Raw genomic sequence first — 24,977 nt, 5'->3', positions numbered from 1 at the left:
CTTGTTGCATATAGAGCGGGCATTCCAAAGTGCCCCAGAGAGAGGAAGCAGGGAGGTGGGGGTCAGTGGCACAGATTTTAAGTGTGAGGGGTTGCGATAGTTTTTCATAGTGTGAGAAGGATAGGGGCAAGGATTAGTGATGAATGAGGCGGAGGTGGGCAGGATTGGGGGATGTGTCGCCAGCAGTGAGAATAATCAGAGAAAGAAGCAGGTGGGTGAAGGAGAGTAATTGGCTTATATTATATTTTGGTGGTAGAGGTCTGAGGTTAAAGAGCAGGTCTGCAGATGAAGCGAGGTGGGGGGTAAGAGAGAGGGGGAGATAGTTATGTGGTTTGAGGGTGCGAGGGTATGGGGTTAGTGGAGGAGGCTGAGGATTAGTGGTGCAGAAACGGTGGGGGAAGTGTGAGCATAGTTAAAGAGCAGGGGAGAAAATGAAAGGCAAATAATTTTAGAAGACAGTGATTAGTCTTACCGTCTAGCCGATTTCTGGACTATTTCTGGTATATTTCAGATGATACACTTAAAATATGTCACTTGTGAGCTTCATGTTTTGCTTCAATGCATCATGTGCTTGCCACTGGTTACATTGTAAAAAATTACTTGGGGGGCCGCATTCTGTTTAGGACAAAGTGACATTTCTCATGATACCATTTTTAATGCACCTTTTAATCATTTTTTTTTTACATTTTTGGAGTGTTTAGTTTATTTTTTTAAACGGCATTCTTTGTAGGGGCTATGGTACAGTTTTATACCTTGGGTCATTATGGATGTAGCGATAACAAAGGTGTACTGTTTTTGTTTACTTTAGTTTATATATAAAACTGTAGTAATGTCCCCCATCCTGGCCCCCATCTTGCAGTAACTCCCTATCCTGGCCCCCATCTTGTAGTAATGTCCCATCCTGGTGGCCTTCTTGTTGTAATGCCCTATTCTGATCCTTTTATTGGAGTAATGCTCCATCCTGGCCCCCTTCTTGTAGAAACATCCCATCCCAGTCCCCTTTTTGTAGTAACGCCCCATACCGGTCACCATCTTGTAGTAATGTCCCATCCTGGTCCCCTTCTTGTAGTAATGTACAATCCCAGTCGCCTTCTCATAGTAATGACCCATCCTGATCCTCTTCTTGAAGTGAAGGTCCACTCTGGTCCTCTTCATGCAGTAAAGTCCACATATTGTAGTAAGGTCCCCATCCTGGTACCCATCTTGTTGTAATGCCCCATCCTGATCCTCATTTTGGAGTAATGTCCCCATCCTCGCCCCCTTCTTACAGTAATCTCGCCATCCAGTTCCCCATTTTGTAGTAATGTTCCCATCCTGGTCACCATCTTATAATAATATCCTGTAGTAGTGCCCTATCCTTGCCCTCCTCTTGGAATAATGTACACATCCTGGTCTCCTTCTTGTAATAATGTTCCCATCCTGGTCCTCATCCTATAGTATAGTCCAATCCTGGTCCCCTTCTTATAGTAATACCCCATCTTGGTTCCCTTCTTAAAGTAATGTCCCATCCTGGTTCCCTTCTTATAGTAATGCCCCACCCTGCTCTCCATATTATTGTAATGTCCACTATTGTGCTGTCCTTCACATACACATAAAAGAAAAAAAAAGATTCTTCTTACCTGTCCTCTGTTCCCTAGGCATGCTTTCTGCACATGCAGCCCGCAGGCAATGTAGACCAATTTACGTTCGTGGCCCAGTACGGGGGCCGCTGATGTTAGTGTTTTATTTCAGTTGAATATGCATCCTTAGACAAGCACTTTGTATAGCAATACCAATGTTAGCTGCCAGCCAATCAAAGGCCAGCAGCTGACATTGGCGTGCCGGCACATGGCAGTGATGTCATAAGCCACCAAGCTGGCACGCCAATATCAGCTGCTGGCCTCTGAATGGCCGGCGGCTGGCATTGCTATTGCTATACAGAGAGCTGGTCTCTGCGTGACAATACAGTTCAGGACTAGAATAAAATGCTGAACTCTGTAGCGGGCCACAATCATCAAGGGTCTACAGTGCCTGAGGGCCGCATGAAGCAGCCTCAGGGGCCACGTGTTTGAGACCCCAGGTCTACAGGAAGGCTGCAGTAGTCTGAGACATAACCCCTGGTTCAGGCTACTCTTCCCCTGCACCTTTGGTTGGCTGTTGTTTGTAATCACATGTCTGTCACAGGATCACCACAAAGTCAGTGCTTGGAGTCCTTGATTTACGGTACAGCGAGGCAGTGGGATAGTGTGGGTTGCCAGCATCGGAAAATACATGTATTTTGTGACCACCAACTTGTAGACCTTCAACACTCCCTGAGTCTCTTCCACCAGTCCGGTATTTGAGCCCCTAAACCTCAAATGCATATTTTGTATTTTAAGAAAATACTGATGTAATTATAGGAAGACTGTGTCACATTTCCATACATTTGGTTTGTCGCTTTTGTTTAGAGGAACAAATATAATTCATGTGTAAAAGTATTTATTTATATCATTGTGGAAACAACAGCAGAGTAGCCTTATTGGGAATTATGAGGACTGTTTGGGTTCGGTTTTGTGCCTGGTTTTAGAACTGAAGAAGCTCAGCATGCAGGCCTAAAATAGACAGTCTGAACTTTTAACAATCAGTGGGGTCCTATGTTTTCTTTGGCATCATTAAGGCAGTGGAGCCTTTGTGGTAATTAATTTCATATAATTGTTCCTCCAAACTGCACAAACGGCCTTTGGCCTAACACCAGTCCCTACCCACATTAATAGTCATCTCTATCCTCCTGATCTGCAGCCTGTTTGCATAGATGAGATGTAGAGCACAGTAGTCACTGACTGCTCTGCACATGGATACCCAGTATACTTTTAGTTTACACACTCAGTTGCATATATTGCCACCCTCCACCATAGTGTGCCCTGAGAATATGTGTATGACAAGGGCCAAACAAGCGTAGATTCTCTCCGAGAGAATAGGATTGATTATGGTAATGACATTCCTATTAAACTCTGATCCAAGTTTGACCAGAGTGTCAGTTAACATGATCCTATTCTCTCGGATGATAGAATCCAAACACAAGTGAGAAGATGAAGAACAAAATGTACCCATCTTTTCCATTGTGTGAGTCTGTGGAAATAGGACTGAACTCAGATGTCATCCGAAAGCAGTCTGATGTTTTTCACACACCCGTAGATTTGAATGGGTGAGTTCCATCAGATTTGCACTGCAATTTTTTTTCTCATGCTAAATCAGTATGAGAAAAAGAATGCTGATCAGCACTGTCCCATAGTATAACATTGGTCTGAGTGTTATCAGATAAAACATTGGATAGTGCTTGTCCTATGTACAGCTCTGGCAAAAATTAAGAGACCACCACATCAAATCCCTGTCATGGGCAGCCCAATCTCCAGACCTGAACCCCACTGAAAACCTCTGGAATGTAATCAAGAGGATGATGGAGAGTCACAAGCCATCAAACAATGAAGAACTGCTTACATTTTGCTCCAGGAGCAGTGTGAAAGACTGATGGAAAGCATGCCAAGACACATGAAAGCTGTGATTAAAAATCATGGTTATTCCACAAAATATTGATTTCTGAACTCTTCCTGAGTTAAAACATTAGTATTGTTGTTTCCAAATGATTATTAACTTGTTTTCTTTGCATTATTTGAGGTCTTAAAGCACTGGGGGTTTTTTTATTCTGGCAATTTTTCTTTGTCAGAACAAAAATACAAAAATTATTGCATGGAAATTCGGAGACATGTTGTCAGAAGTTTATAGACTAAAATAACAATTTACGTTTTATTCAAAAATATACCTGCAAAGAGAAAAATCAGAGACACTGAACATTTTGCAGTGGTCTCTTAATTTTTGCCAGAACTGCATATGCTTGTGTGGGCAAGCCCTAACTGCCACATTCAAAAATGCCTATCGTCTTCACTCTCAGGGAACAATTCATTAAACATCTTTCATCGCGATTGTAGAAAAAAATTGTTTGAAATGTTGCAACATTTTTGCATAACTCATGTTTGTGCAAAAGTTCTGTGTGTTTTGGCGTTTTTACACCAGTCATGGCCAGCTCTGCCAACTTGTTGAAAAGTAGATGGTGCTTAGACAAGAGGGAGTGTGGCGGAATGCGACTGGCAAATTTAACATACTTCATCCCACAAAAGTGGTGCAAGTATTTACCATTAATTAAATTACAATAAAGATGTACTCCAGCCCTTCGCTGGAGTTCATTTCTTGCCATGATAAATGGCAGTTAAAAGTTCAACCAAATACATTAAGAGGTGCATGCCTTTTGATGTATTTGCCACATTTTACTCAGTCCATTGTTTTAATTTTTTGCAGGCAAGTCTTGATGAACCAGAACCCTACTCTTTATTCACTAATAGATATGTTAGGTGATGAAGCTGATGGTCTGCTCCGTGACACTCTAAAGGGTTAAATGTATTTTTATGTGCATGTATGTTTTAAAAGGGTAATACTCACTGGGGCTGCAGGTAGCTTAGGCAGTGTTAATTCTAATAGCCACATTGCATGTGGAATGAACTGAGCTTGTGAGCCTGCTTCATACATAATGTCAAGGGGATACAGTGATGGAGAAGGGTTAGGAGTTTGCAGCATCTGGTTTCACGAACTCCTGCTCTGGTTAGAAGTACTTCACCATCTTATTAAACCATCCGGGTTTTTTCCTTGCTGGCAGTTTAAGGGTTAATCTGTTCAGTTGAAGCTCTTGGAGCTTTCCTACCTGGATTGTCTCAGCTGTTCAGTGGTTGCCGCTCCCATCTGCTATATATGCTTGCCTCTGGCATTTAGGAATTGCCAGTGTTAGTTCTTACTGTCTGGTTTGGAGTTGGAGGTGTAGTTCGTGGTTGGAGTCAGCGTTTGGAGATTTGTTCAGGGGATTGTTACTTGGAGTTTTGTTTGTGTGCACATCCTCATCCTCTCCTATTCAGTTTCTCCTTCCTCTTACTCCAGTGTTCCACTTTGTTTGGTGAGGGTTTTTTGAATGATTATTTTAATTTATCCCTGTCCATTTTCCATTATTTGTCTGGTATGTGTTATCCTATACAATTTGGCTTCCCACCTCCCTGAGTGGGGTAGGGGACATATAAGGCTTCATATAGGATCATAGTAAGGCACATGAATCCTGCATCTCCCCCTTCATGAGTAATCCGGGGGACAGGAATAGACTATGGCACCCATAGTTCTAGGGACCTGGCTAGTGCCCACAATCCCAAGGCATTGCGTGACACATTAGTGTGACGCCCCAGGGTCCTGGTTGTCACAGTGGCATTTCTTTCCTCACGGGGAGAGTGATGTCAGGCTTGGAAGCGATGAAGGATTCCTTTTATCAAGTAATCGCAATTCACACATGTTCACACTACAGGCCAGAAGAGGGAGCTCCTGTAAGACCTTTCCCCTTTTAATTGGGCGCCTCAAGCCATGGACTGGGTCTCAGCCATTGTAACAGCCCCTTTACGTACCGGACCCAGTACCGAGTACTGCACGGCCCTGGCGGGCGTTTCATTACCACCCACCATGTGATGGCAGGAGTGAAGTGGTAGCCCATATGGATCACTACAAACCCCCCTCTTCTACAAATAACTTCCCTAGACCCTACAGCTCTAGCAAAAATTAAGAGACCACCACATCAATACCCTGTCATGGGCAGCCCAATCTCCAGACCTGATCCCCATTGAAAACCTCTGGAATGTAATCAGGAGGATGATGGATAGTCACAAGTCATCAAACAAAGAAGAACTGCTTACATTTTTGCACCAGGAACAGTGTGAAAGACTGGTGGAAAGCATGCCAAGACGCATGAAAGCTGTGATTAAAAATCATGGTTATTCCACAAAATATTGATTTCTGAACTCTTCCTGAGTTAAAACATTAGTATTGTTGTTTCTAAATGATTATGAACTTGTTTTCTTTGCATTATTTGACTTCTGAAAGCACTGTTTTTTTTTCTAATTTTGACCATTTATCCTTTTCAGAAAAAAAATAAAAAATGTATTGCTTGGAAATTCAGAGACAAGTTGTCAGAGACATGTTCATTTATAGAATAAATGAAAAATTTATATTTTACTTAAAAATATACCTATAAAGAGAAAAATCAGACAAACTGAACATTTTGCAGTGGTCTCTTAATTTTTGCCAGAGCTGTATATTACAGACTATTATACTATCAACTCATAGTCCTCGCCCCTCTGTATCAGTCCGTCATTGTTAGTTTGTTTACTGTATGTGATGTCTGTAACTTGTATGTAACCCCTTCTCATGTACAGCACCATGGAATCAATGGTGCTATATAAATAAATAATAATAATAATAGTCTGCTCTCATGCTCAAGTTAGCACCAGCTTCCAGCTCACACATCTTCTCAGGTGGAACAGACCTTGATATAATTAACATACAGACCAACTCTAGCTCCACAAATCATGATACACAGACTGACTACAGTCCAAAGGGTTCTCTTCCCTTTTTATTTATTCTTCACTGCTCCTCCCAAAATCCCTTGTCATTTTAAGGTGGCAGCTTGTGAGGGTCCTCAGCAATACTAAGCTCTTCCTAGGTGTATTCCACTTTCTCCATAGGTAACTCACTGATAGTTGAATGTGTCATAAGAAATTTTGATAAAATTGGGCTAAAGAAACAAAGCTAAAAACTCCTGAATACCACATTCACACGTTTGACTATTTGGTCAGAATTTTACATCAGTTCTTGTAAGCCAAAACCAGGAGTGGAACAATTATAGGAAAAGTATAATAGAAACACATGCACCACTTCTTTTTTTTTCACCCACTCCTTGTTGGTAAAGTAAAAAATGTACCAAATGCTCAACGTGTGCACTAGGTTGACAAATTCAATGCATTCTATAGAAAAAATTACAATTAGTTTTATTCAAAGTCTCTCATAATGATCTGTAAGAAAATATATGAGAGAATTACAGACAGAGAAAACATAGTAACATAGCAACATAGTTATTAGGGTTGAAGGAAGACTTTAAGTCCATCTAGTTCAACCCATAGCCTAACCTTACATGCCCTAACATGTTAAAAGAAGAAAAAAGGAAACTGAGCAAGTTCAGCAGTTGACAGCATCGGCTGGACTTTGCAGTAGTAGTAGCAGTTGCAGCAACAACAGCGATTCCGACGATAGTGATGAAGGCAAAGGGTATTTTAGTCCCAAGATACATAAATAGGTAAGAGCTGTCAAGATTTTGACTCTGGAAGTTGCTGCAGCTCCATACTGAACTAATGCCCGTGATAGAAAAGTGACCTACCTGCTTACTGCTTGCACTGCTTCTCAGTCTCTTGGTCATGATCCAGACACTCTCACGTTGAATAGGGAATCTATCAGACAGGCTCTTTGCCGGCATCAAAAGACTGCAGCAAATGCTATCAAAGCTTCCTTCGATAGCAGTGGACTACTGACTATACATTGGGATGGGAAAAAGTTTGCAAGCCAGACCGACAATGAAACTACTGAGTGTCTGGCAGTACTAGTGTCAGGATTAGGAACTGAGAAGGTGTTGTCGGTCCAAGAGATACCTAACAGCACAAGAGCAGCACAAACTAAGGCTGTACTCCAGGTTCTGCAGGACTGACAGCTCTTGGATAAAGTTACGTTTATGTAACTTGACAATGGTATAAAAGCTGGTGCATGCATCCTCTTGCAATAGAATCTGCAGAAAGAACTATTCAGTTTGCCATGTAGGCACCACGTTCACGAGATAAGCGTGTTAGATGAATTGTGGCCAGCATCAACAAATCCAAATATGAAGTTGTTCAAGAGATTTTCGGCTGCCTGGAATCAATTGGATAAAACCAAGTTTTTGAATGGAATGAATGATGACAGTTTCAACTGAGCTAGTTCCACTTATTGAATATCTAGTTGAATTTTGCACCAATTGTCACCAATTTCATTTAACTATGACAGGGTTACAATAAATCTCCGTCAATTTTGCACTTTTACTATCCGCTTATATGTGAAGGTTTGGTACTTCTGTCAGATCTCAGTCACATCGCTGTGAAATGACTTGATATTACTACAAGAACGCATAGCATACAAAGGAATCAACCCGCCTGTTGCTGCTGAGGCAGCAATAAAAACTTTCAACAGACACCTGTGGTACCTCAGTATGATTATGGTGGGTTTGGCTTTTTTGATAGTGAAGTTCCAACTGCAGAAAAGGCTGCGATGCTGCTGGCTCTGCAGCAGAAAGGAAACGATGTGTGCTCAACTCGCATATAGCTTGCTGAAGACCTTGTGTCACTCAGGAAGCTTCATCACTTCATAGTGACCACCTCAAAAAAAGTTTGTTGAACTGAAAATAAACCAAGAATTTCTTCATCAAGATCCTTGTCTGTAGCATACTAATGCAAGTTACATCAATGCTTCCTGAAGTGAGGCTTGCAAGGGAGGCCAAAGAAGAAAAAAAGTATTTGGGGGTATGTCAAAAGCAAAAAAACGTCAAAGATGCTATAGGATTTTTACAGGATAGAAATGATGAAGTGGTCACAAATCATGTTGAGCAGGCCAAACTTTTAAATTATGCATCTGTGTTGTCTAAGAAAACAATTGTAACATCAACCTATCTTCACTGTGCCATCTAAGGAATAAAAGAATCCACTCTATCTATAAACAGTGAGATGGTGACGGAATACTTAGCTAATTTAGTTGCATTTAAATCTCCAGGTCCATATGAATTACATTCTAGGGTATTGAAAGAGTTTGCAGAGGAAATTGCAGAACCACTAGAATCTTTGAAAAATCCTGGAGGACAGAAGTCCCAGAAGATTGGAGAAGGGAAAAGGATGTCCCTATCTTCAAAAAAGGAAAGAAGATGGTGTTAGGACTGGCGGAACGCACCAAAAAACATTTAGAGAGGATATGAGGTGCGTTCGCAGTTCGGGGTCCACCGTGCAGAAAGGACACCAGCTGCTCGGGAATGGCGGACTAGATGGCGGTATAATGTGAATACACACACAGGTTAGCTTCACCCGGTATGAAGGAAGCGAACTCTGTTGCGTCACATGGCCGTGATACCACACAGAGAGCGCAAGTAAAGGGTCACAGAACTTTGTCCCAAGACATGGGGAAAGAGTTCATCTAGACCTCTTATGCTTGACACTGTTACTGTAGTGTCAGGGGTAGAACTGAACTAATAGTAATAATTTATCGCCCAAGAGTGCATACAGCGCTGCTCTGGCAGACACCACTAACCACCCTAACCAGGGCCCAGGAAGCGCACTAAGCGCATGGCGCCACACTGGCAGTAGCTGCTGAGGGACGCTGAATTGTGTGCTGGATGTGCAGAGTAGCACTGTCTGGCGCTAGGTAGCTTCCACCATTCGTGAGCAGGCAACAACACTAGGGATGGGAATGATTTGGAGCTTTTATCCATCGACAGGCATTCATCTACACACACAAAGTAAATCAGTTTACACTAGCGCATGGTCGAGCGGCCATGTGGACCTTTTATATCAGTAGAACTCCTGGACCTTCCTGATGGTTCAATAGGAGCCGCAACAGAACCTGAGCATGTGACCCCTGACCTCCAATGAGAGGTTGTCCCATGGGCATGCTCAGTATGGGAAAAGCAGGACTTAGTCCCAGAAAGGCCTGCTTGCTGCTGATCAGTGCTGGCTACAAAGGCAGAGCCTGGAAAGTCAGCAGTAACTGTTCGCACAGTATGAGCTTGAGCCAGACGCTGGGACCAACGTCTCCGCTGAGCAGGTTCCACTGTGGCTGGAGGAGAATGGGAGACTGCAGAGAACATGGTTCGAGATTCCCCTTGTGCAGCGATGGGAACTCGACACTTAACAGATGGAGCCTGGAAATTACAGGCCAATGAGCCTTACTTCTATGCCAGGAAAGATTATTGAACAAATTTTTAAGCATGTGTGTAACTACTTGGATAAGAATACAGTAACAAGAGCCAGCATTTGTTTATAGCAAACAAGTTATGCCAGACAAATCTAATTTCCTTCTATGATGGAATCACTGACTGGGTGGATCATGTAAATGAGGTAAATATAGTATGTTTCGATTTCAGCAAAGCTGGTTATAAAGTATCGCATACTATCCTTATTGAAAAAATGACAAAGTATGGGATTGACAAGGGTATGGTTAAGTGGATTCTTAACTGGCTCAGCGATCTTACTCAAAGAGTAGTAGCAAAGAGTCCCACATTCAATTGGAAGAGTGTTTTAAATGAGGTACGAAAAGACTCTATTGTGGCCCCAGGGTTGTTCAACATTTTTATAAATTATCTAGTTAAGGGAACTGAAGGTAAACAGATCAAATTTGCAGGTGATGCAAAGCTAGGAAGGACTGCTAACTCTAAGGAAGGCAGAAAAAGGATTCAGAAGTATCTAGATAAGCTTGAGCAATGGACAGCGACTAATAGAATGGTATTTAACAGAGAAATGCAAGATTCTACATCTGGGCAAGGAAAACAAAAATTACCTCTATAGAATGGGAGGAATAAAACTAAGTAACAGCAGGTGTGAAAAAGACTTGGGTATACTAATAGTTCACAGACTGCACATGAGTCAACAATGTGCTGCAGCATCAAAAAAGGTAAACACAGTTCTAGGATGTTTTAAGAGAAGCACAGAGTCTAGATCATGGGATGTAATTATCCCCATCTTCTCTCCTTGGTCAGACCTCATCTGGAATACTATGTCCAGTTCTGGGCACTACATTTTAAAAAAGACATTGAAATACCGGAGCAAGTTCAGAGAAGAGCTATCAGAATGGTGAGCAGACTGCAAAGTGTGTCCTACGAGGAACGGTTAAAGGATCTGGGAATGCTTAGCTTGCAAAAAAGAAGGCTAAGAGGAGACATAATACCTATCTACTAATACCTAAAGGGATGTCAGAGTATAGAGGGATCATCCTTATTCTCATTTGCACATTGAAACATGAGAAACAATGGCATGAAACTTAAAGAGAGAAGTGAGGGTGATCAATAAGTGGAACAGGCTACCACGAGAGGTGGTGACTAGGGTTGAGTGAAACGGATCGGACAAATTCAAAAGTCGCCGACTTTCTGCAAAGTCGGGTTTCGTGAAACCTGCCCTGTTCCTAGTGTGGGATCGGCCATGAGGTCGGCGATCTTCGCTCCAAAGTCACGTTTCGTATGATGCTTTCAGCACCATTTCTCATTCAATGAAGGAGGACGCAGAGTGTGGGCAGCGTGATGACATAGGTCTCGGTCCCCTCCGTCTTAGAGAAGGGCATTACAGTGATTGGCTTGCTTTCTGCAGTGTCACAGGGGCTATAAAGGGGCGTGCACGCCAACCGCCATCTTACTTCTGCAGATCTTAGCATACGGAGAGGTTGCTGCAGCTTCATCAGAAGAAAGGATATAGTTAGGGAGGGAAGATTATTCCCAAAACTGCTTGTGCTGTTGCGATTTCCACTGTCCAAAACCACCTTTTCTTTGCAGGGACAGTGGAGTTTATATTTTTGTGCATCAGCTCTGTAGCTTATTAGGCTGCCCTATAAGGCTCCCTGATAGCTGCATTGCTGTTTGTACGTCGCTGTGCAAACCAACTGCTTTTTTAAAAGCAAAAATCCTGTTGCTCCTTTCTGCACAGTTCTCTTGTTTACTTGTCCACACTTTTGTGTGCAGCAGTCCTTTTTATTGCTGCAATACTTGTCCTGAGATCATTATAGGGAAATTGAAATTGTACTACAGCCCTTGTATTTTTTTATATATTTTCCAGCCACATTCTGCCACTTACATTGTGCAGTGTAATACACTGGGCCTGAGTTTTGTTGCAGTCTCCCCCCCCAAAAAAGGGAGATTTAAATTGGCACTAAGTGGATCTACGTCACAGTTGTGTTAGTTTGTCGTACATCTTCCAGCCACGTTCTGCCACTTACATTGTGTAGCGTAATACACTTGGCCTGAGTTTTGTTGCAGTCTCACCCCCAAAAAAAGGAGATTTAAATTGGCACTAAGTGGATCTACATCACAGTTCTATTAGTTTGTCGTACATCTTCCAGCCACATTCTGCCACTTACAATGTGTAGTGTAATACACTGGGCCTGAGTTTTGTTGCAGTCTCCCCCCAAAAAAGGGAGATTTAAATTGGCACTAAGTGGATCTATATCACAGTTGTGTTAGTTTGTCGTACATCATCCAGCCACGTTCTGCCACTTACATTGTGTAGTGTAATACACTGGGCCTGAGTTTTGTTGCAGTCTACCCCCCAAAAAAGGAGATTTAAATTGGCACTAAGTGGTTCAACGTCACAGTTCTGTTAGTTTGTTGTACATCTTCCAGCCATGTTCTCCCACTTACATTGTGTAGTGTAATACACTACGCCTGAGTTTTGTTGCAGTCCCCCCCCCCAAAAAAAAGGGAGATTTAAATTCTCCACAAGTTTATATACACCTTCTACCTTGTTTCACAGTACCATATAACGGTTGTTATTTTGGTTACATTTTTCCCAAAATGAGGAAGTCTGGTGGAAGAGGCCGTGGGCGGTCGTTGCCAGCTGGTACTGATGGTGGTGGTGGTGGTGGAGCATCTGGTGGTAGTGGGAAAAGCAAAATAGCAGCAAAGGCTCGAGGTGTTGAGCCAGCGTCATCGTCTGGCTCCCCAAGTCCTTGAAGGCTCCCTTATCTGGGAGTAGGAAAACAGGTTTAAAAGCCGGAGCAGCAGGAAAAAGTTTTGGCTTTCCTTGCTGATTCAGCCTCTAGCTCCTTCTCCTCCTCTTCAGAAGGTTTGAAATCTAAAAGCAGCGAGTCATCAGTGGATGCTCCCGGTCACGAACAAATCGCTTCCTTGTGTCCTTCACCCAAACCAAAAGTGAAGGATGCGGCAGGCGAAACTACAGTTTACTCCATGGAGCTCTTTACACATACCGTGCCTGGGTTAGAGAGGGAAATTGTTAAAAGCCCTTTACAAGATGAATCGGACATGGAGTGCACAGATGCACAGCCACAGCTAGATTATTATGCTGTTCCATTGACTCAGATCACTACATTGCCCTTGCAGTGTACTGAGCCAGAATCTGACCCTGATGAGACTATGGTGCCCCATCACGAACGCTATAGCACCTTACACGGTGACTCATGACATTGAAGAGGAGGTGATAGATGACCCAGTTGTTGACCCAGATTGGCAGCCATTGGGGGAAGAGGGTGCCGCTGCCAGTAGCTCAGAAGCGGAGGAGGGTGATCCGCAGCAGCCATCTACATCGCAACAGGTTTCATCTGGCAGGCCCGTATCTGGCCAAAAATGTTTGTCAAAACCAAAAACAGTTTTAGGACAGCGTGGCCATCCGGTGAAAGTAGCACAGCGTGCAATGCCTGAAAAGGTAATCCATAGTAGGAAGAGTGCAGTGTGGGAATTTTTTAACCAAGATCCAAATGATCAGTGCAAAGTTATCTGTAAGAAGTGCTCAAAGACCTTTAGCAGAGGGTAGAATCTCCTAAATTTAAATACAACGTGCATGCGTAATTGCAGCGCCCCAGAGACCTGGTCGTTGCAGTAATGTCGCTCTGCCACTAAGGGGAGTGATGGTACGTCTGATGGCACTAAAGGAGTTCATCTGACCAGGTATCACAAGCACACATTACACTTCACACTCCGGCCACTAGGGGGAGCAAAAGGTTTTATTTATTAGGCCACTCCTCACACTGGTAAAACTAGGGGTTGGATAGAAAGTTAGGACAGAAGCTGACTGGGTTTTGCCCAGGCAACATCCCGTGGCAGGGGGTGTTGCGGGGGAGACTTCAGGGGAGTCCCTGTCAGGCGTGGGAACCTGGCAGAGACTTAGCGACAAGGACAGATCATTACAGAGGCGCGCCTGCACTACCTTGCCGCGGCATCTAAAGAAAGGACAAGAAGCGAAGGATATTGTGGACAGTGAGAAACGAGATCAGGCACAAAGGAGAGCCAGTAGGAGTCATGCCCCGAGAACGGCAACATCCTACTGAGGCGCGTAGCCGGTGACCGGAACACTGAGGAAGTAACTGACTTTATGCCTTACTTCAAATACCGCAGGACAGTTAATTATAGGTTGGCTGTCTACCATACATCACCTAAGCAGATATAGGGGGCAACCGTGGAGAGGGGCATCTCTAGGGTCCTAGAATAGCTCCGAGCCTTCCCGTCAAACGGGTGCGTCCTAGCCATAACAAACTTGGGGGACGGAGAGAGAAAGAACTAGAAAAAACGAAAAAGAACGAGAACAGAAGTTGTGAGGACTATCCCGAATGCTCAGCAGGGAAGCACTACAACACACAGGCGCTAGTGGTTGGCAACGATTTCCACCTGCAAAGGGAACTCTGGATGTGCCTTCGGACCGGCCGGTCTCAGACAGCCCTGTTAACAGTGCTCTGGATTGAGGATCCTGAAGTCACCAGTAAAGAGGTAAAGAGACTGCAACCCTGTGTCCTTGTTATTGACTGCACCTCACACCATCCCCACCTACACCACTGGGAAGCCCTGGGGACTCACTTCACCTGTGGGAAGGTATACCATCTAGCTGCCATCACAGCACCCCAGTGGACCCCAAACAGCGTCGGTCGACCTGACTGAATACCACAGGTGGCGTCACGAAATCTTAGCCGACTTTCATCATCCCTTTTATTGGACGCCCCTTAGCAGGGTCACGGACCGGCTCCAGCCACCGTGACATCCCCAGAACTGAGCCAGAGAGGACCGGTACTGAGTAACCCGCGACCCTGCGTCTGGGGGCGCTCCAACGACATTTAACCAGCATGCACTTGCAAGCCTGGACTAACTACCAAACGTCCAGTACAGTTGGTGTACCAGCTGAGAATGAAGGTAGTCAGCAACGCTACATTGCTTCCCTCACAGTAAGCCCACCGGTTAAGACACCACCAGCAGCAAATGTGGAGGTATCGTCGCAAGGCCAAAGCAGTCAGGGAATCACAAGGTACTTGGTAGAAAACACTGTAGGTAGGTCAACATCAAGAATATCATCATCAATCCTCTCTCAATCTGCAATGTCCACCATCACCCCCGCTAGTTCCACCATATGCAGCTCTCCAGTCCAGCTCACCCTACAAGAGACTCTCATTAGGAAAAGAAAGTACTCATACTGTCATCCGCGTACACAGGGTTTGAACGCCCACATTGCTAGACTAATCTAGTTAGAGATGATGCCCTACCAGTTGGTTGAAAGTGAAGCTTTCAAAGCCCTGATGGCCTACGCAGTACCACGCTATGACCTACCCAGTCGACACTTCTTTTCGAGAAAAGCCATCCCAGCCCTCCACCAGCATGTCAAAGATCACATTGTCCATGCACTAAGGCAATCAGTCAGTAGAAAGGTGCACCTCACAACAGATGCATGGACCAGTAGGCATGGCCAGGGACGTTACGTGTCCATCACGGCGCACTGGGTTAATGTGGTGGATGCAGGGTCCACAGGGAACAGCCTTAGTGGGACAGTTCTGCCTAGTCCACGGTCTAGGAAACAGTTTGCTGCAGGCGTTCGCCACCCCTTCTCCTCCTCCTCCTCCTCCAGAAGTGAAAGCTCATACACAGAGCGCAGTTGCACAACCACTCCATCCGCATGTAATCTGAGTGCGGTTCAATTTTTTTCACGTCGACATTAGTGATGAGCGAACATGCTCGGATAGCATCTTATCTGAGCATGCTCAGGTATTATCCGATTATCTTGGGCATGGTCATTTATTATGTTCGATTCTCTGTGGCTGCATGATTTGTGGCTGTCAGACAAATGGGGATTCCCTAACAAACAGGCAATCCCTGCATGACGTTCAGACATTTACTTTTTTTGTTGCATACATTGAATGTAAATATGGACAACAGCTATTTGTTCTGGAGAAACAAGTACCAATATTTAACCCCTTAATCCCATATGACGTACTATCCCATCAAGGTGCCCTGGGACTTAATTCCCATTGACGGGATAGTACGTCATACGTGATCGACACGCTGCCGATCGCGGCCGGGTGTCAGCTGCTTATCACAGCTGACATCCGGCACTATGTGCCAGGAACGGCACATTAACCCCCGGCACACCGCGATCAAACATGATCGTGGTGTGCCGGCGGTAAAGGGAAGCATCGCGCAGGGAGGGGGCTCCCTGCGGGCTTCCCTGAGACCCCCGCAGCAATGCGATGTGATCGCGTTGCTGCGAGGGTCTCCTTACCTCCCTCCCTGCAGCAGGCCCGGATCCAAGATGGCCGCGGCATCCGGGTCCTGCAGGGAGGGAGGTGGCTTACCAAGTGCCTGCTCAGAGCAGAGTTGGGATTAGGGTTAGGGGTATGTTTGGATTAGGGTTTCATTTAGAATTGTGGGTTTCCACTATTTAGGCATATCAGGGGCTCTCCAAACGCGGCATGGCGTCCAATCTCAATTCCTGCCAATTTTGCGTTGAAAAAGTAATACAGTGCTCCTTCCCTTCCGAGCTCTCCCGTGCACCCAAACAGGGGTTTACCCCCACATATGGGGTATCAGCGTACTCGGGACAAATTGGACAACAACTTTTGTGGTCCAAGTTCTCTTGTTACCCTTGGGAAAATAAAAATTTGGGGGGCTAAAAATCATTTTTGTGGGAAAAAAAGATTTTTTATTTTCACGGCTCTGCATTATAAACTGTAGTGAAACACTTGGGGGTTCAAAGCTCTCAAAACACATATAGATAAGTTCCTTAGGGGGTCTACTTTCCAAAATGGCGTCACTTGTGGGGGTTTTAATGTTTAGGTACATCAGGGGCTCTCCAAACGCGACATGGTGTCCCATCTCAATTCCAGTCAATTTTGCATTGAAAAGTCAAATGGCGCTCCTTCCCTTCCGAGCTCTGCCATGCGCCCAAACAGTGGTTTACCCCCACATATGGGGTATCGACGTACTCAGGACAAATTGCACAACAACTTTTGTGGTCTACTTTCTTCTCTTAGCCTTAGGAAAATAAAAAATTGGGGGAAAACACCTTTTTTTGTGAACAAATATAATTTTTTATTTTTACGGCTCTGCATTATAAACTTCTGTGAAGCACTTGGTGGGTCAAAGTGCTCACCACACATCTAGATAAGTTCCTTAGGAAGTCTACTTTCCAAAATGGTGTCACTTGTGGGGGGTTCCAATATTTAGGCACATCAGGGGCTCTCCAAACGCAACATGGCATCCCATCTCAATTCCAGTCAATTTTGCATTGAAAAGTCAAATGGTGCTCCTTCCCTTCCGAGCTCTGCCATGTGCCCAAACAGTGGTTTACACCCACATATGTGGTATCAGCGTATTCAGGACAAATTGCACAACAACTTTTGGTGTCCAATTTCTTCTCTTACCCTTGGGAAAATAAAAAATTGGGGGCGAAAATATCATTTTTTTGAAAAAATATGATTTTTTATTTTTACGGCTCTGCATTATAAACTTCTGTGAAGCACTTGGTGGGTCAAAGTGCTCACCACACATCTAGATAAGTTCCGTAGGAAGTCTACTTTCCAAAATGGTGTCATTTGTGGGGGGTTTCAATATTTAGGCACATCAGGGGCTCTCCAAACGCAACATGGTGTCCCATCTCAATTCCGGTCAATTTTGCATTGAAAAGTCAAATGGCGCTCCTTCCCTTCAGAGCTCTGCCATGCGCCCAAACAGTGGTTTACCCCCACATATGGGGTATCAGCGTACTCAGGACAAATTGTACAACAACTTTTGGGGTCCATTTGCTCCTGTTACCCTTGGTAAAATAAAACAAATTGGAGCTGAAATAAATTGTTTATGAAAAAAAGTTAAATATTCATTTTTATTTAAACATTCCAACAATTCCTGTAAAACACCTGAAGGGTTAATAATCTTCTTGAATGTGGTTTTGAGCACCTTGAGGGGTGCAGTTTTTAGAATGGTGTCACACTTGGTTATTTTCTATCATATATACCCCTCAAAATGACTTCAAATGAGATGTGGTCCCTAAAAAATATTGGTGTAAAAAAGAGAAATTGCTGGTCAACTTTTAACCCTTCTAACTCCCTAACAAAAAAAAATGTGCTTCCAAAATTGTGCTGATGTAAAGTAGACATGTGGGAAATGTTACTTATTAATTATTTTGTGTGACATTGAGTGAGTTGGAAAATTGCAAAATTTTCAAAATTTTCGCCAAATTTCCGTTTTTTTCACAAATAAACGCATGTTATATCGAAGAAATTTTACAATTATCATGAAGTACAAAATATCACGAGAAAACATTGTCAGAATCGCCAAGATCCGTTGAAGCGTTCCAGAGTTATAACCTCATAAAGGGACAGTGTAATTGTAAAAATTGGCCCGGTCATTAACGTGCAAACCACCCTCGGCGCTTAAGGGGTTAATGTTCAGAAACTCCAGACAGATTTTCAGTCAGTGACTGATGCAGAAACACCAAAGAAATTTAGGACATACAATTCATGTCTTCTGTATCAGTGTCCTGGAAAAAGAGTTTAAGGGGTGGCAGCATGTAGATAACCTGTCTAAAGAATAGCTCATTAATAGGAGGTCAATGGGTTTCAACACCCAGACCACCCCAACAAACCGCTTTTATTTCCTGTTCTTTTGATAGCAGATGTTCTTCAGGACTCCACTGCGGCTGCTACACAGTGAATGGAGCTGCGCTTTGCAACTCCATTCAAAGTGTTTACATCTTGTGGTGTCCAAAGCAAACAACAGCTGATCACTGGTGGTGCCGGTAATCAAACCCCCACTGATCCAATATTGATAACCTACTCTATGGATATATTATTAATATGCTGCAAGCAGTCAACCGATTTAAATGGAAAGTATATTAATTATGATATGCATTGAACCAATGAGGACAAGAACTTTTTCTTCACTAAGGGGTTATGTCCTTCTTTATAATGTTTTTTTTTTTTTGCTTCAAATTCTACCAGACTACAAAATGAAACTTCGCATCCATCTGACGGCTCTGCATCACTCTTAGTTTTTGTTTGGTTTGTTTTTATTTATTGTATCACATCACGCAATATTCTGGAGGTTTATGAATAAAGGATAAAATAACCCCAAGCTACAGCATCCGAACACGACATCGCTCGGCCTAATGAACACTCCTGATATATTCAGCTCTGCAAAATCTATATAGCTCTCTTCTACCGGTTGATAAAACATCTATGCAGCCATATTATTCTTATTGCGCAAAAGTAGCAGAAAGCTCTAGGATACGTTTTTTGGTCCCAGAGTGACTGATGGAGTTTATGGACACTGGCATAAACTTACCTGACAAGGACTGCTCAGCCTCAGAACAAAAAAAATGCTGAAAATATGATTAGGGGAGGAAGTTTATAATTTAATACTATCTATGCCTCTTCATAACCAAGTTTTGCTCCAAAGAATCCAAAACAGTGAAACAACTACATAATTTGTATTTAAGTAAAATCTCAAAGCTTTCGTGTATGGCACCCATTCACACCTACAGTATATATATCATTTTTATTTGACCAAGTGCAAAAGTCATCCAAAAATCATACTTTGAAAAGCAAGTATGATGCATCCAGGAGCTGATAATAATAAGGAAAATCTGGGCAACAACCTGGGTACTGGGACTTCAAGGGGGACCATGTTCACATTGTCCTTAATATAATTATAGGCTCCATGAAAATAGGCATCCAAAACATAAATGTAGGTGTTTCTTACATGATAGCAAAGAGCAAAATTCACAGCTGTATAATAAATAAAAGAAACTCCTTGTTTCCACCATGCTTAGTCACACCCCTTGTTCGTTCATTTTCTCATGTTTTTATTAGGAGAACTATAATAACCTAAGGGGTCATGCAGATGAGCGTATAAATAAGAAGTGTGTGATGTGGATAGTTTATGGACAGCTCACTGATCCATGTAATTCAATAGTGTCATAGAATCCTAGAATTTTAGAGTTCCACTCATTGATCAAACTCACTGTCAAAAAGTTTTTTCTAATATCAAATCTGTATCTTATCCCATTCAGTTTCATTCAATTGTTTCTTGTGTTTCCATTTGTAAATGAGAATAAAGTATGGATAATCCCTCTACACTGTGACATCCCTTCAGATATTTGCATATAGCTATTTACTCTCCTCTTCCTCTTTGGACATAGTTTGCAGACTGCTCACCATCCTAGTAGTTCTTCTCTGGACTTGCTCCAGTTTTTCAATGTATTTTTTAAAATGTGGTGCTCAGAACTGGACACAAAGAGGTCTGATCACGAGAGAGTAGAGGGGGATAATTACATAATGTGATCTAGACTCTATGCTTCTCTTAATACATCCCTGAACAGTGTTTGCCTTTTTTGCTGCTGCATCACACTGTTGACTTGTGTGCAGTCTGTGATCTATTAGTATACCTAAGTCTTTTTCACATCTGCTGTTGCTTAATTCTATTCCTCTCATTCTGTAGATGTAATTTTTGTTCTTCTTGCCCAGATGTAGATATTGCAGTTTTTCCTGTTAAATACCATTCTGTTAGCCAATTACCTATTGTTAATGCATATCTAGATACTCCTGAATCCTCCTATCTTTGCATGGTCTGCAAATTTGATTAGTTTACCTTCAGTTCCCTTATCTAGAACATTTATAAAAGTGTTGAACAACACTAGGGTCAAGACAGAGCCTTTTGGTACCCCACTTGAAACATTCTTCTATTCATTACCACTCTTTGAGTATGATCACTGAGCAAGTTATGAATCCACCTAACCGTAGCCTTGTCAATCCCATACTTGCTCATTTTTTCAATTAGGATAGTAGGAGATACTTTATCAAATACTTTTATGAAGTTGAGATATACTATATCAATCGTGTTTCCCTGATCAACCCAGTGAGTAACTACATCACAGAAGGAAATTAGATTAGTCTGGCATGACTTTTTTTTACAAACCCACTCTGGCTCTGGTTAATTTCTCTATTCTCATTCAAGTACATAAATACATATTTCCTAGTATAGAAGTAATGCACACTGGCCTGTAACTTTCTGGTTCTATCTCCTATCATTTTTTAAAGATAGGGACAATATTTGTCCTTCTCCAATTTTCTGGGACTTTTCCTGTTTTCAAAAAATTTCAAAGATTCTGACTAGTGATTCTGCAATTTCGTCTGCTCTCTCTTTCAGTACCCTAAGATGTAATTCATCTGACACAGAAGATTTAAATTCATTTAAAGTGTTCTCTCACCATCTCTCTGTTTATAGATAGTGTTTTCTTTTATTCCTTTGATATCACAGTGAAGATCAGTGATCAGTTGATGCTACATTTGCTTTCTTAGAGAACACAGATGTAAAATTGGAATTTAAAAGTTCAACATTCTCAACATCATTTTTGACCACTTCACTCATTTCATCCTGTAAAACTCCTATAGCAAATTTGACTTTTCTTTTGCTTTTAACATACCCCAAAAATCCTTTTTTATTGCTTTTGGTCTCCCTTTCAAGCCTCACTTCACTACTGGTTTTAACTCTTCTAACACTTGTCCTGAATTCCCTGCAGACAGCGTTATATTCTTCTTTAGACGTGCCCTCTTGTTTCTATATGATATATGTGGAGACACCGGGGGTCAGTGGGTGCTGTCGCCCACTGGCCATGGACTGCATGGACCAGGGCTCATCCCACAGAACTTTTGCTCTCTTGTTATTGTGGGTATAACACAGTGTGAGAGTAAAATAGTGTGGCGATACTTTATTGAACCACCAAACAGTAACTTATAGAACAGTCCCAGCAAAATGCCCAAGATGGTGAAAAATTAGTCTAACCCTCTGCTGACTTGCCGGGATTAGAGCAGCTGCGACTTCAGAGCTTCCTGGGCCGACTACCTCACAAGTGGCATCCCGCTTTTGATAGGCACCCACAGAGAGGAGATAATGACAAGCTTAGGAACCTGACAGTCCATTGAAGCACATGGCCATGTCACTGAATCCTGGCTTATAAAGTGTAATCCCTTATGTGAAGAATTATTAATACATATTGGTAATAATGGTGACACACATAACATGCATAGAACATTTTCTATTACCTAGTTTTGTTCCTTATTAGGTACAGCGCCTTCCTTTATTACAGGGTCCTCTTGTTTAATATATAGTGCCTTCTCTTATTACATAGTGTCCTCCCTTGTTACAGGGGCAAAAAAGTATTTAGTCAGTCAGCAATAGTGCAAGTTCCACCACTTAACCCTCCGTCACATACAATATTCGGACTAACGAGTTCACATACAATGTGCCTGTCAGGCGCCTGCTGGAAAAATACCTATAATATCTAATGTTTGCAATTTCAGTGCTCTAAAAGTGATCAGTGACCTTCATAGGGATGTAATAAAAGAGACTACACATAATCAGTTGCAAAAAAAAAACATTTACTTAACATAAAACTAATAACTATGAAATACAAACTTTTCAAAACTCCCGCCAAATAGTCCCCAGTTCGACTCTCTCAAAAAAATGTACAAAAAAAATTTTTGAACACAAACTTAATTTTAAGGTACCTTAAGTACTATTAAAAACATATTCAATCAGAAGTAGATTCTGAGGTTTCCCCAGAAAAGTCACACTTGCAGAGCAAATAGCAAGAATTACACACCATTTTTGCATGTGTCAGGCAAATTGCTTTATGACATTTGAGACATTCATAATTTGAAAGCCTTCTGGTTCCGCTTTCCGTTTGGCAGGTGGTGCATCTCCTTCTTTTGTGAGGTGGTGCAGATGGTGACTTTTCACCATCATCTTCTGGGCGGAACTTTTTGAGCTGAACTTGAAGGCGAGATGGGATACCGATTGTTTTCACGCTTCTCCTGCGTAGCTCTCCAAGTACTAGTTCATGGGCCAATTTTTTCAGATACAATCGTCTACGGAGTGGTTCAAGCTTGTTTTCAAGATAAATTACTTGTGAATTTATACCACCCAAATTCAACATAGCAAAAAATATTACCATTGGCCAGCGTTTGATGTTTCTGCTGACGTTGAAAGTGGAGCACATCTGATCTGCTGTATCCACACCCCCTTTGGTGGCATTGTAAAATGTAATTATCTCCGGGTTTTTTTCTGCCCCAGTCCCAGGATCGATGGCAGCATCATCATGAAGTGTTGATAAAAGAAGTACGATTTTTTTGGCATGTGGTACATAGGAAACTAAAGCCTTTCCATTATGGAATGCAAACATACTGCTGTACTGTTGTCTCTCTTTCACACTTACAAACTGTGGCGGCAATTCCCTTTTGTTTTTTCTTACAGTTCCCACATATGACAGCTTCTGAATTTTCAGATAATCAATCAGATCACAACTTGTAAACCAATTGTCAGCTGTAATATTGCGACCCGATCCAAATAAGGGTTCAGCCAGTCTTTTTACAACATCAATGGGTTTGTTGCTCACACAGTAAGGACCTTCTGGTTGTTTTCCTGCATAAACTTCCAGGTTGTAAGTGTAGGTCTTACTGGCATCAACAAGGGCATACATTTTTATTCCATATTTGTTTGGCTTTGATGGAATATATTGACGAAAGGCACATCTACCACGAAAACCAGGGAGCATTTCGTCAATAGTGAGATTCTCTCCAGGGTAATAACTTTGTTTACAGTTTACAACAAATCTTTGAAATATATCACGAATTGGAGCAAGTCGGTCATGTGTTTTGCGTTCGGTTCGGGTAGTTCTGTCGTCAAACTGAAGGCAACGAATTAGAATCTTGAATCTGTTTATGGACATAACAAGGCTAAATTTTTCAACTCCATCCCCATCTTTACCCCAAAGTTCCTCCAAACTTTGTCTATTTGCCCTATAAGCTCCTGCAAGGTACAGTAATCCAAAAAAAGCACGCAATTCTATTTCATCTGTGGGCTTGATGGTTCTGTTGCAGATGTACTTGTCCTTTATAATGTCTATATATTGGTTGGTATATGTGACAATAGAGTCCAGAATGTCATCTGTAAATATACTGTTCCAGCATTCAACTGCAGTTTTTGCATTACGTGCAGTTCCTATTACTGCAGGAAGGTGAGTAATAATGTTTAAAGGTTCCCTACGTTTTTTCTGGAATGGCTTCTTGTTCCATTTAGAATTTTTATCTTTTCCAATATAATATGATCCAACTTCTTCATCCTCACCACTGTCACCATCTTGCTCTGTTTCAGAATCCAGGACACATTCTTCCACCTCATCATGAGAATCAATCTCACTTTCCTCTCCTAAATCCTCATTCAGTGTGAGGTCTCTATCATCTAACAGCATGTTTGTTACTTCCTCAACATCAAGTTGTTTGGATAAATTGTACATTTTCCTCTCCATTTTAGCAGATAATCTGAAGCAAGAGAAGGAATATGTTAGGGAACTACTGTATATGCCTGAGCAGCACACTTTCTTTTATAAAATCTCCCTTATTTCTATGAAATATCCTCACATTTTGTGCTATACATTCATAAAACAAGCTAAATAAACTATTGTGATGAATAAAAACATAAAATACCAACCTTACTGAATGTGACGTATTCACATACAATGAGCCTGAGAGATCTGTGCAGCTATATCCTCTCCCCTGAAGCTCTGAAATCCAACTGTGATATCAGGTTTCACAGACCTTCAAGAGACAGGAGACTACCTGGAGGGAGGGGGTTTCCTCACAATCTGGTGAGGAAGGAGAAATGAAAGTAAAAGAGAAGCGCCTGTCAGATCAGTTGTATGTGACGGAGGGTTAAAAAGATGAGAGGCGTCTGTAATTTACATCATAGGTAGACCTCAACTATGGGAGACAAACTGAGAAATAAAAATCCAGAAAATCACATTGTCTGTTTTTTTAACAATTTATTTGCATATTATGGTGGAAAATAAGTATTTGGTCAGAAACAAAATTTAATCTCAATACTTTGTAATATATCCATTGTTGGCAATGACAGAGGTCAAATGTTTTCTGTAAGTCTTCACAAGGTTGCCACACACTGTTGTTGGTATGTTGGCCCATTCCTCTATGCAGATCTCCTCTACAGCAGTGATGTTTTTGGCTTTTCGCTTGGCAACACGGACTTTCAACTCCCTCCAAAGGTTTTC

Source organism: Ranitomeya imitator, chromosome 4, assembly GCF_032444005.1.
Source record: "Ranitomeya imitator isolate aRanImi1 chromosome 4, aRanImi1.pri, whole genome shotgun sequence".
Taxonomy (NCBI): domain Eukaryota; kingdom Metazoa; phylum Chordata; class Amphibia; order Anura; family Dendrobatidae; genus Ranitomeya; species Ranitomeya imitator.
Note: the sequence above shows the minus strand (reverse complement) of the source record.